The sequence below is a fragment of the Miscanthus floridulus genome, chromosome 2, assembly GCF_019320115.1.
Source record: "Miscanthus floridulus cultivar M001 chromosome 2, ASM1932011v1, whole genome shotgun sequence".
Classification (NCBI taxonomy): domain Eukaryota; kingdom Viridiplantae; phylum Streptophyta; class Magnoliopsida; order Poales; family Poaceae; genus Miscanthus; species Miscanthus floridulus.
The window spans coordinates 157,904,706-157,918,844 of record NC_089581.1 but is presented as its reverse complement, the minus strand read 5'-3'; positions in this window follow the sequence as shown (position 1 = coordinate 157,918,844).

Below are 14,139 nucleotides of genomic sequence, written 5' to 3'. Positions count from 1 at the left end.
TTATTATACATTATAAATGTAACCATACATGTTTAAATGTGGTATTGTACCTTTTATTAGCCTTAAAATATGGTATTATATTTTTATTAGCCTTTCCAGGCACATGCTTATAACCAAACGAACCATCTTCTAACTTGTCTGGCCAGGCAAATTCCATCGAATTTTCGAACAACTCTGCAACGTTTTTTACCAAACAAGCACTCTAGGCTTTCATCCAAAGAGGCCCCTTGTGCCAACTCCCCCGCGCCATGGCATGGCGTGGTCAGAGTGAGAAGCCCGTGATTGTTGGCCAAGACCAGCTCCGCTGCTAGTTTGCCGATGTTCAGATAAGCATTACCATGGGCAGTAAAAGAATAAGGTTTGACGGTGAAGACAATGGCTCAGTTTGCTTGAGCTTATCAACAGAATTAATTTTACTTTTTTAGTCATAGAACAGTATTTTTCTCTCATAATAAATTAGCTCTACAAATCAGCCGCAGCAGCAATAAGTCCTGCCGAACAGGGCAAATGAACGATGAGAACATATAAGCTTATGCTCATATTTTATTGGATATATTAGTAGTATTTCTTTCAGAAAAAAATAGTATCAGAATTCTTTAGTCACCATGGTTAAATACCTAATCAACTGACATTGCAAATTGATATCAACTATCAAAGAGAACATTTGATATCAAACAACCAAGCTAAAACTTGCGAACCTATTTTGCCAAATGTTTTTTCAAAGGGCTTCAGCTCCACTAGAAATACCACTTCTCTAGAGAAGCAGGAGCTGGAGCCTTTTTCCTTAAGAGGAGTCGGAGCCATGCCAAATAGGCCCTCAACGGTTTGTTAGTGAGAGAGACAGACACAGTCTCCGCACCCATTCTTCACACAACTAGCATCGCGAGCTCACCACCCGCCCCTCATAGGACTAGCGGGGCTCCCCAGTTCGCGTTTTTCACGGCATTCTCCGTCTCTTCTTCGGCTGGCTACCTAGCTCTAGAACGGAGGGGAGAGGGACTCCTGAGATAGAGAGTGGGGATGGGGTCAAGGGGCAAATAAGTGTGCGCGTTATATGTGGCGGACCACGACCATGACACAGAAGATCCAAAAATAATAATAAGAAAATTCATGTGAAAAGGCGCCCCGAATAGCTAGGTTCTTTATAAGATCAAACCTAATAATAAAACTAGGTGTTTAGCTTGAGTCAATCAGGTTATAAGAATTAAGCTATCCAAAATTAGCCGCCTGGAAGGTCTGGTCACGCATGTTTCTTAAGTTTTAAACCAAACAGGCTCTATGCGTAAAACAAGTTGGCCTAAACTACTTCAATTCATCATAAATCCGTAACAAGGCACAAGTTTACTAGCTATTTTTTCTAATACTAAAGTACGAATCGTTTCCATGATGACCCTATATTTTTTCAAGCCTGTACGAGTTCAAGTAGCGTGAAAGAAAAACACTCTTAAGATCAATTGAGAAACATGACATAATAATTAATCTCTGGGCCTCTTGTGTCCATTGTATTAGAACATCATGTGTCAAGGTACGGTATAAAGTCTGGTTCAAAGATGCTGGAACACACATGAAATGATTGATGAATTTTTTAGCCCTCCACAAGTCATCCAGTTAATTACTTAATTGTTACATGTATTTCAAAAATACAAGGCCTCTGGTTCCAAGATGCTGGAACACATAAAATGATCTTGAATCATGTTGCAACGCACGGACATTTTTGCTAGTTGTAATCTAATACATGTACTTGGTAGTTGCTCCTAAAATTTTTATACTTGCCCCCAAAGTTTTTGTACTACGCAATACTCCCTCTGCTTTTTTTAATTGTCGTTCTCGCCTTCTGGAAAGTTAAACATATTTAACTTCCAAATATATACAAGAAAATATTAATATTTATAGTATATAATTAGTATTATTGGATAAATTATTTAATATATTTTTATAATAAATTTATTTAGAGATACAAATATTGTTAATATTTTTTTTACAAAATATTTATTTATTTTTTTTAAAAATGAACAACACAAATACCGTAGCTACGCTTAAGCGACATACTCACTCCATCCCAGAAAGAAGAACGTTATGGGATGCGTGCAGGTCATTGTTTTCAACGTTAACTAGATTTGTAGAAAATACGTACAACATTTATATCTCCAAATAAATATATTATGTAAGTATATTCAACGATCTATTTAATGATACTAATTATATATTATAAATATTATTTTTTTACATATATAATTGGTCAACTTATAAATAGTTGATTTCTCGGAAAGCGAGAACGATTTTCTATTTTGGGACTGGGAGCAGGGAACAGGCGGTGCGTGGCAACCGGCGCTACACCGGTTCACGTTGATTAGCAACCGATGGGCCGGCCGGGAAGCATGTCCATCTACTATTGAAGGCTCTCACCGGCGTCTCATCATGCGCGGACCACACTCGCCAGGACAGCACCTGACCTTTTACTCGTTGATGCGGACGGGTAACAGCTGATGTGCCTCGGGGAACCGCGTGCATGCAACTGCTGAACTGAACAATTGAACCAGGGGCCGGCTCATACATACTACGTTGTGTGGGAAAAGCAAAGGTCGTCGTCACCTACTCAGCTGAGCCTAGCTATGCATATGAAGGACTGGCATGAATCTCTAGCTGCCTGGTCAATTCTCTCTCGTTCGGTTCCATGTCGCGACCCATGCTTCAGATAAGCAGGCAGCAGGCTAAATAAGGACTAAGGAGAGAGGTTGTATATACAGGTACGATACAGCTAGGTAGAGGACTAGAGGTAGACGAGTACATCTGTATACATGTACTGAAGGACCAGGCCCGTACCTACGATTTGGAGGTACCAGAACGAAACGCGTGATGTGGCCCTAAAATTTATAAGAAAATAATATAACAAAAGCATACTTTTATTTCATTATAAAGCTTCAAGTATACGTTGTTCTTTTTTTTAGAATTACACAGTACAATGCAAACACACACTTACCCTTATGAACACATACGCAAACCCTACCCTTATATAAGCGCATCCGAAGGACTGAGCTGGTAGATTTCGAGATTCACGAAGTGACCACTGACACCTCGCTATCGACGGAGACGTCGCCTGCCAGTGAAAGTATAGTGCCGTTAAATCCTAGAATAAATCCAGAAATACAGTACTAGAACATATCAAATCTTGATGCTAAAACAATACAAAAAGTACTCCAGTAACAAACTGACCTTATGTTCTACTGAAAAGCATCATTCTCTTAGTATTCTTTGAAATGAAAGCCGTGTGCGTACTGAGCTGACGACGTGTTGGCTCCTGGTGGACGACGGCTTGGCATCTTGGCAATGAACCGATGGTTAGTATTCTTTGAAATGAAAGCCGTGTGCGTACTGAGCTGACGACGTGTTGGCTCCTGGTGGACGACGGCTTGGCATCTTGGCAATGAACCGATGGTTGCACGGTCACCACGGTGCCCAAGTCTAGCAGCGGCGCGACGACGATCTGGTTTGCGGCAAAGGAAAATAAAACGTCGCCGGCCAATCTGTACCTATGGGCTATGGGGAAGCCGAGGATCCAAGCAGGCTGGTGGGCTATGCATGGCGGATGGCCATGGGCCTTACGTTGGGCCAACTCCAATTAACAAATTATTGATTGCTGGTCTGGCCATTAATTAATTGCTACTTACTACTTAGTTATTGTGTAAATTTAGAGGCCCTAAACAGTCGCACACTTTGCACCTGCTAATGTACAGGCCTGTGAAGGACTGCACCTAACCTATTGCCTGCAACTGTACGTTGCTGCATCGACCGCATTGATACTCGTAGGGATGGGTACAGTACGTGGCTACCCCAACCACCACCAAATCACACTGTCGACTGGCTTCGCGGGCAACACCAGCCCGATCGAGGACCAGCTGTCACAGCGATCTTCGGCTTCGAGGTCTTCTTCCCTTTGCTGAAAAGACAAACAGAAAAACACTCTTCTTTTCCTGAAAAAGTATGGCTCATGACATAAGCCATCAGGACCTCAAAGGCGCACGCAGCGAGTAGCAAGATCGGGAAAGAGTATTATGCGTGCAGCGTGCATAATAACCAAGCCCTCTCTGCTTGCGGCTTGCCTGACCACTGAGCACTGACCGACGACGCATGCAGATGCAGTACTCCAGTTCACCCATACAGGGGGCGGAGCAGCTGGGCCTCTTTGACGGGCCAGAGACCCTGATGGATTTTTGCAAAATCAGTGGAAAAAACCCACTGTTTTTCAAGCGCTCATGACTCGTATACGATATGGATTTCTTTATTGGACTGAAACAGCGGGACATGGCCTCTCTGCGTTCCCGACTGTACGTTACCTTACCCCAGCAGGCAGCAGCGGAGAGCTAGTGGAGCGTGCGCGTCATACAAGTTGCACGGGGTGTGATGCATGGTCCAATACTTGGCCGGCGTCAACCCAACTACTGGAGTTAGTAGTGTGTAGAGCGGCGGGTGTCCAGCTCGCTGCTAGTATTTGATTTTGCTCTCAACGGCCACCGACGAAACGACCGCTGGGATCGACATAGGAGTAGTTGGTGAGTGAGATTATAAAGAACAACTATCTTCTGCTGGAAAGCTCCGAGCTAGGACGCCAAATGATCTGAATTATTTCACTAATACCCTGCTCTTAGTTCGTAGTTCTTCGTTCTTCCAGTCTGGGATAAGGGCGCATCTATAGCTTCTCTCTTTCCAGCATCATACAACTTTGGATTTCCGCATCTTCAGAAGCTAGCTCGGCCCAACAACCAAGCCCGGCTTGAAGCCATGAACTATTGAATCTAAAGCCCAAAGTGAATACTCCGTATATCATAATTAGGCCCTATTGCGGTATCAGAAACTACAACTACATGACGAGATTGTCCTAAAAAAAACTACATCACGAGATCGCCGCCGCCGCCCCCACCCCACCCAAAAAAAAATGGCCATTTCCCGGCATATTCATATTCCCGATAAAAAGTTCTGTGAACAGAGTAACCGTCGCCTCTTTCACTGCACAAGATTAGATTAAGCAGTAACAATGTTACCAGCAGCGCATGTCCAATGGCAACATGGCACGGGATGGTTGTTGCCTGTCCGTTCGGAACAATAAGACTGCGTTTAGTTCGCGAAATGAAAACTTTTGGATATCACATCGAAGGTTTCGAGAATGTCGGAAGGGGTTTTCGGATACTAATAAAAAAACTAATTACATAGCTCATCTGGAACTGCGAGACGAATTTATTAAACCTAATTAATCCATCATTAGCGCATGTTAGTTACTGTAGTACTTATGGCTAATCATGAACTAATTAGTCTTAAAATATTCGTCTCGCGATTTCCATGCATGTGCCGCAAGATTCGATGTGATAGTTTGGGGTGAAAATTTTTTGGAACTAAGTGGGTGTTTAGTTGGGTAAAATTTGGGAATTTGACTACTGTAGCACTTTCGTTTTTATTTGGCAATTAGTGTTCAATTATGGACTAATTAGGCTCAAAACGTTCGTCTCGCGATTTCCAACCAAACTGTGTAATTAGTTTTTTTTCGTCTACATTTAATGCTCTATGCACTATCGCAAGATTCGATGTGGTGGCTACTGTAGCACTTTTTGGAAAAAAAAGTTTTTAGAACTAAATATGGGCTAAACTAGGCCTAAAGTCCATTCTTTCCATGTACATCAATCTCAGCTGTCGCACACGCCAATTATTTTAAGGAACATAAATATTATTAAAGGTTTATATGTATAAATTTGGGGACTATCATTAACAAAAATAGCCTAGAGCATCTCTGAGAGTTTCCTAATTCTTGGTTTTTAACAAGATGAGAGAAAAAAAAACTCTCAAACAATTTCTAATCCATTCTCCTAATCTTTTAGAACTTGAAAAAGTCATTCTATTCCGCGTAAAGTTACGTGCTTCCGAGATGCGCATATCTTCTCTCTTCCACGTGTGTTTGTCGGCCAATCTAAAGGTGGAAGGGCATGAAAAAAATAAAGAGCGGAAAATAGTTCCTGATGGAAATGTACAATAGAGAAAGAATATATAAAAGTAGTTAGGATAATTAAGAAATAATATATAATTCCTGATGTAAAATTGTCTTTTATATTTTAGGAGTGGATTATTAGAAACTCTTGGAGATAGACTTTTTTATTCCTTCCTATATTTTTTCAGGAGTTGTAAAACTTTATGTTTTTAGGAAGAAAATATTTAGTACCCTTGGAGAGATGCTCTTATCTCTGCCTTGTCAAAAGTGCTTATATTATGACACAATCCCACGTAGATACTTTCTTATCAACATCAAGCACTACGGGATACAGTAGATTTGCCGAGTGTCAAGGGTACTCGGCAAACGCCCAAAAACACTCGGCAAATACTTTGCCGAGTGTTACACTCGGCATACAGCACACGGCATTGATTTGTCGGCAAACAGTAGTTTGCCGAGTGTTTTTCATCGGGCACTCGGCAAACAGTTTGCCGACTGTCAGTAAACACTCGGCAAAAAAAAATTGACGGGATGGAACGGCGATGTCGATTTTGCCGAGTGCACGACGGAAAACACTCGGCAAAGTTTCTCAACTTTGCCGAGTGTCAGAAATTAAACACTCGGCAAAGTTTCCAAAGTTTGCCGAGTGTCAGAACTAAAACACTCGGCAAAGTTTCCAAAGTTTGCCGAGTGTTAGAACTAAAACACTCGGCAAAGTTTCCAAAGTTTGCCGAGTGTCAGAACTAAAACACTCGGCAAACAAGCTCCAGCGGTCAGATTTTATGGTCACTTTGCCGAGTGTCCACTGGAATACACTCGGCAAAGAAGGTTACCAGAATGGAAAATGGTCTCTTTTTTAATAATGTCACATATCTGTCAATCCACCAAAAAAACCATGACAATTCACAATAAAACATCATGACAGGCATAATTATTTGTCACAGGTATCATAATTCACAATAAACCATCATCATAATTCACAATAAACCATCATCACATGTCACAATAAACCATCATCTCAATTTACAATAAACCATCATCACAAGTCACAACTAAGACACAATACAAATGCAATCACTGCGTAGGCCCTTGGAACCTCTGCGACAAATCCGGGTCTTGAAACTGATTATTTGATGCCGCCGATTGATTCTGCACAAAAGAGAAGTATTCGAAACAGTGTTAGCTTCCTTTTTAACAGTGTTAGACTTCATATTGCAAAGTGAATTTCAGTATCAAAATGTGTGCATCTAAAGCACTCGGCATTGTCACTGTTTCCCGTAGTGCTCCAACCTACAACATTTTAGTGCTCCAACCTACGAAACAGCAAAAGGGCCTAAACAACAATCCTGGACATACAAGACTGCAGTATAACGATATTTCAGGTTTTCCCCACATAATATTGCACAAACCAAATTGCAGGAAAGGTTTAAGGGAAGTGTGTGGAAGTGTATGTGGAAGGGAAGCAGGTGTAGAGAGGATGCATTAGTTTGATGATTTGTTAAAACTGAGGCTGGGAACTTGGCCTCTGATTGAATAAATCTTATATAATTATTATATATATAAGCAAGTTGTTTCTACTTTCTGTAACAAAAACCTAATCTGTGTAGAACTCAAGAAATTTGCTAATACTGAACTCTCGCTGTTTTACAAACTAGTAAAACCCTTCTGGACTCAGAAAAGGTACACATTCAACCTAATGTCAATATTTTATAAGTTTCTCAGAACTTTAAACAGACAAATCAACTTTTGAGTAAAACTTTCCACTTTTTAACCAGACTTTTGGAGTCAGAAAGGGATACATTCAACTTTATTTAATTTTTTTTATAAGTTTCTCAGAATTTCAAACATTAAGTTAGACAAATCAGACTTTTGACTTTGAATTTTAAGCTTTCCACTTTGTAACCCAACTAGTGAAACTTCTAAGTACTGTACATTATCTCCAGTCATCATTCAAAATTGATGGCCACATAGTCATCATTCAAAATTGATGACCACAGTAGATGTTGTTTAAAATGGATCGGCACAGTAGATGTGAATTGTCTTCTTTCTCTCTTTCCTTTTTTTTTGCTAGTTCTTTCTCACTTAAAAAGCCCCAAACCATAAGAGAAGAAATCTTCACAGTTTTCCATAAGAGGAGAAATCTTCACAGTTTTGTCTGCATTCACGTGTCTATCAGTCTATGTATCAGGTACAGAAAACAAGTGTGTGTTCTTAGAAACAAGAGAAAAAAATGAAGCATCTCTAAAAGTAAGCCCTTTAACTGGCCAAACAGTGTCCTAGTTCTTTAATCACTTTCACATCAAATATTCAACCCTGGAAAGGGTTCAGCAAATAGAAAGCCAGAAACGGCTGCTCTCACGAGTCTAACCACCAAACAAGAATGCAGTGTAGCTATCGGCCTATCGATCGGCAGAAATTCATGTATTGAAAATCAAGAACCAATCCAGCAGCTAGTGGGGCTCGATTGGGTCAGATAACCCATCCCGACAAGGAATTACAGGAATTTCTGGTTGGATTGCTCGAATCTACCGAAAATTCAAGGGCGGAACCGCAGAAGCCTTAGTAGAACAGGGAATATAATTTCAATCCGAGCAAGCAACGTTAGGGCTTCCTTACCAGCAACGACGAGAAGGTGAGGACGAATTCGACTCGATTCCGTTCCGATTCCCGCTCCGCTCGGTGGCCTCGCCGCCGCGGGCGCCGTCGGTGTGGGGGGGGGGGGGGTGGCGCCGCCGGGTGGAGCTGCCGCGGGCGTGGCGCGCCGGGGCCCGGAGGGCGACGCCGAGGGGCGCGGCCACGCCGCCGGTGTGTGTGGGGGGGGGGGGGCGGTGGCGCCGCCGGGTGGAGCCGCCGCGGGCGTGGCGCGCCGGGGCCGGGAGGGCGACGCCGAGGACCGGGAGGGCGCCGCCGGGGGATGGAGCGGGGGCGGGGACGCCGGCGGGGGGAGGCGGCGGGCACGCCGGCGGGACGGGGTCGGGTGGTCGCGGCGTGTGTCTGTGGCGTGTGTGCGTTGTGTGCGTGTGTGGCGTGCGGGGTCGCACCGGGTTAACTGTAAGGGGGTATGCCGAGTGCCCGCGATCTGGCACTCGGCATAGCTCCTTTTTTATTTTTTTTTATTTTTTCAAAGGGTCTACTCGCGCGGCAGTGGGCCTGCACCAAGACTTTGCCGAGTGTTTTCTATAAGACACTCGGCAAAGAGATACTTTACCGAGTGTTATATAGAAACACTCGGCAAACTACGCTAATATTTTATGTATACCTTTAATAGCTTCTTTTAGTAACTTTTTTCCTATATATTTTGAAAAAAAAAACTTGTCAAATTCACTCAAAATGCATATTTGTTTTTTCTACTAAATTAAAATGTCAAATGATATCATGCAGTTATAGCTCAAAATTAATTTATATCAACTAAAATTCTATAATTGCAATTAATAAATAAAAAATATCAAACGGATCCGAAAATTTGTCAAAATTTGACATGAACTAATCTATGTTGTGTATTGCCTATACAAAAAAATTTGAACTCAAACCCAATTAACATGTCACTTGGACTCTAAATCTTATCGGATCCTTCTAAGTTCTACGAATTTTCTCTGAAGATGCTTCCGTTTATAAGCATCATACGTCACAAATTATGCGAAACATTCTCAATTTTTTACCACAGCCTCCACATATGATATCATGACATCTTGACAAATCTCGTGATTTTCAGACTTCGTTTGGTTTTGGTAGAATTTTAAAATCATTCGAACACACGTTCGTGGTCGTGTTTCCTGAACAAAATGTTCGAAATTTCTTTTCATTTCCTGTATGAGACATCAATCCGGATTCAATGACATGAATATGATTTTTCCACTCATTTTATTCTATTATTTCAATCACTGGCAGTTCAAATTTCGTTTAAATCAATAAATTACTCAAAATGAAATTAATTCACTAAATATAGCAAACAGACCAAGAAATAGACCAACTTTTAACATGCAGTACCAAATGTCGTATGTGGGGAGTAGAAAAATTGTGGAGGGCCGAGGAGGGAAAAATTGTTTTTCATTCGCCGAGTGTCTCCATAAACACTCGGCAAACCCATACACTTCGCCGAGTGTCGGAATAAAACACTCGGCAAATCAATACTTCGCCGAGTGTCTCTAACGGACACTCGGCGAAGTACTAACGGCCGGCACGCCGCCCGGTAGAACGGCGCACGCGCGGGTCACGTGGTGGTTATTGCCGAGTGTCCCCTAGAGGCCGAGTGTTGACACTCGGTAAATACTAGATATGCCGAGTGTAATAGTATGCCGAGTGTCTTGGAGTACACACTCGGCAAATATTCTGTTTGCCGAGTGCCCGATATAATGCACTCGGCAAACAGAAAGCACTCGGCATTGTCACCGTTTCCCGTAGTGAAGCTCTGATATACTTTATTTATTACCCCATCAGTCCTGAAATATAAGGTATTAAAACACAATATTTGTTTTAAATTATAAATTATTCTAGCTGGATTAACTCGTCAAAACTACCATACATATTTGCCACGGGCGTCTACCTCCAGACTCAAGATATGATAAACACGAGATCTCTCTACAGTGAGAGGGTTACATGTGTCATTTATTTTGCTCTATAATTTGCCCTAAAATTTTTAGGACACCTCATATTACAAGATAGGGGGAGCAATTAGTCTATATAATTTCCCATCTAAATTTATAATCATATACTTTATATCACACCTTCTCGTGAAAGTAAGGCTAATTTTGACCGACGAAAAAGGTTAAAATTTTGATCAACATTTAGTTAACTTGACGAGGTGTACGGTCATGGAGGATAGAACCGGTTCTTTACTGATATGACATTCATCAACTCGGTACGGAAGACATAGATACAGTGCCGTTTTGTTTTTATTTGGCAATAATTGCTCGGTGATTAATTAGGTTCAAAACGTTCGTCTCGCAAAGTATAACCAAACTATGCAATTAGTTTTTGATTTCGTTAACATTTAGTACTCCATGCATGTACCGCAAGTTTAATGTGACGGAAAATCTTCTTTTTGCATAGTGTCAAAGTTGAAAATTTGGTAGAACTAAACAGGGCCTAACATGATCTATCAGGGCTCTATTGCAAGTTGTAACTGACTACGAAACCAAAAATAAACCAAGAAAAACGAGGTTTATCTGAGATCCTACGCCCTCGAACTATATAAGTCAGGATAGACTTTAGAGAGCAGCTGATCGGTATCTCCAATGCGCTCAACATATACGTCTCACAAGCAATACAAACCATATGCATTAGTCTTGCTTGTGCAGGAAGACCACGAAGCCCACGACCGCAGGTTCCACGGTGCAGAATCTTCCTCTACACACTTGGGGGTTCCGAATCCGAACTCTAGGGACACATATATAAAGGCTCGAGGCGCCAAGGTTCCTTCACCATCCAAGAACACCTAACTAACCTCTTGTTTAGTTTGCGAAAAGTTTTTCCAAAAAGTACTACAGTATCTATCACATCGAATCTTGCAATATATGTATAGAGCATTAAATGTAGACAAAAAAAAACTAATTACATAGTTTGGTTGGAAATTACGAGACGAACGTTTTGAGTTTAATTAATCTATGATTGAACATTAATTGTCAAATAAAAACGAAAATACTACATTAAATATAGCACTTTTTTAGAAAACTTTTTAGAACTAAACAAGCTTAAAACTTGCCTTCATTCCCCCTGGCCTGGCCTCTTCCAAGAGACCAACGGTCCAACACAGCAGAAGAATATCTATGGAGTTGGTCACTCTCTGGGCGTCGTCATCCAGCCCGTCGCTACTGGCCTTCTGCTTCTCCCACATCATCATCGCCGTCGGGAGCCGCCGAAGCTGAAACGCTGGATGGCATTCAGGTTGGCATTCAGGTGCAAGGAGGGAAGAGGAGCGGTGGAGGATGGGAGAGTCCTCCAACCGCTGCCGCTAGCATCGTCGAGCACAGGCACAGGCACAGCTGTGCTCACGACGTCGACGGCCGCCCCAAGGGGTGCGTCGCCGACGTTGACACGAATGCTGTCCAGGTGCAGCTGCAGGCAAGCGAGAAGAGCAGAGGATGATATTGGGACAAGAGAAATGTGGTGACGATGAGGAAGAGGATGAGCTCATGATGCGGGCCGAGGAGTTCATTCGGAGGATGAACAGAGTCTGGATGGCAGAAATCGTGCGCCTTTGCTGATGCGATGGTGACTTGTTGCTATCCGCTCGGGTCTTGGGAGTTGGTGTGGTTGTTGTCTGCTCTGTACACTGCATGTTACGCAGGCAGAACCAGGCGGGGAGGAAATAAGAGAGACGGAGAAAAAGAAAGTGAGAGGAAATGATCAATGTTTACTGCAAATCTGCAAAACTCTTGCTTTTGCATGTTCTGGACGGATTACGACACCTGTATGCTCCAGTAATTGTAACATTCCTACAGCTCTCAAGAAGATTGTAACGGCAGCAGATCCATCGACGACGACAGCGAAACCAGAGGGCATACGCGTGCGTGGAGGTCTTGGTGTGCTTTAGGCAAACTCCTTGTCCATCGCGCGAAACAGACGCGACTCTCGAACGTTCGTGCAACAGATGCCGCCATCCAACTCCAAGCCCCAAAAAAAAAAATGTGTAAAGACTATGGCCTTGTTTAGATTACCTCTAAATTCTAAATTTTTTCACTCTCTCTCCATCACATCAATTTTTAGCCGCTTGCATGGAGCATTAAATATAGGTAAAAAATAACTAATTGCACAGTTTAGTTCGAAATCACGAGATGAATCTTTTGAGCTTAGTTGGTCCACGATTGGACAATATTTACCAAATAAGACGAAAATGTTACTATTCATCGGATTGAAATTTTTTGCAATCTAAACATGGCCTATGTATGTTGCCGCAGATCCAAGCCCAAAAACACAGACGCGACGCTGGATCTGTTGCCGGCATCCAAGTTTATATATGTTGACAAGTGTAAAGACTTATGTATGGCCTAGGATGGGGAATAATAGGTCGATGCGTGCATCTGCAACTGCGACCAAGAGTGGTGCATGAACTCTAATCTCCAGGCTTGAGTCACGACTCACGAGCATCACCGATTACCGAACGGCCGACGCTGATCCAATCCTCAATTCCTCACCACTTGCGCTTTTCAACCTTTGATGCATTTTCCTTTTACTGTTATGCGTTCTCCTGTTGTTAATAATAAAACATGCGTCCGGTAAAGAGAAAAAAGGGAAAAGAGTAAAACGTGTGAATGACTTCATAGAATCATAGATAGAGAGCCTAGCTATTGGCTGTTTTCAAAACAATACTAGTGCTTGGATGAACGCAATTGCCGAGTTGGCGATATTTGTCGTGGAGGGAGAAAGCATCTACTGGGAATCATGAAGAGAAATGTCAACTTTGATGACAAAAATGTAAAGACTATAGTATATCCACACATATAGAGGTGTGACTATGGCCCTGTTCGCTTGTCTTATGAGCCGTATTGTTTCAGCGGAGGAACATTATTTTTCTCTCATAACGAATCAGCGAACAGTACTTTCAGCTATGACTTTTCAGCGAAACGAATGAGACCTATGTCTCATATTAGTTTCCGTCCTACGTCACATAATTCCAAGATCGACATTGTCGTCACGCGGCCATCATGAAAGCAACACAGCCCATTCTTTTTGTTGTCCTCTCATAACTAATAATTTAATACAGTAGATGTAAACAGAAAATACATAGTCACAAAGTAGAATAACTGTTTATTATTCCTTAAATATTGATGATTAGAGCTCCCACGTATATACTTATATATATATGAGCCGTATTTAAATATGTAGGACTACTTACTAGTTGGGCCTAAAAATTAGCCTATATCACATGTAATTGGCTAACAATAGTTAAAGATTTAAAAAATAATAAATCATCTATTAGTTTCCTGCTTTGGATGCACTAGAGCTAGTTTTACCTAATTTTATAACTAACAATTAGCTCTTGCAAACAGGTCCATAGTCCGGCTAATAAGATATAAGAGTTTGCCTAGAACCTATACATAGATAACGCCATAACTAAAAACGGACTAGAATTATCATTTTTTCTAGTCGTCTTCTTCTCTTTACAATTTTCGGCGACAGAGACGTAGATATTAATTCGCCATGGCTCAATCAATCACGGTCCGTAG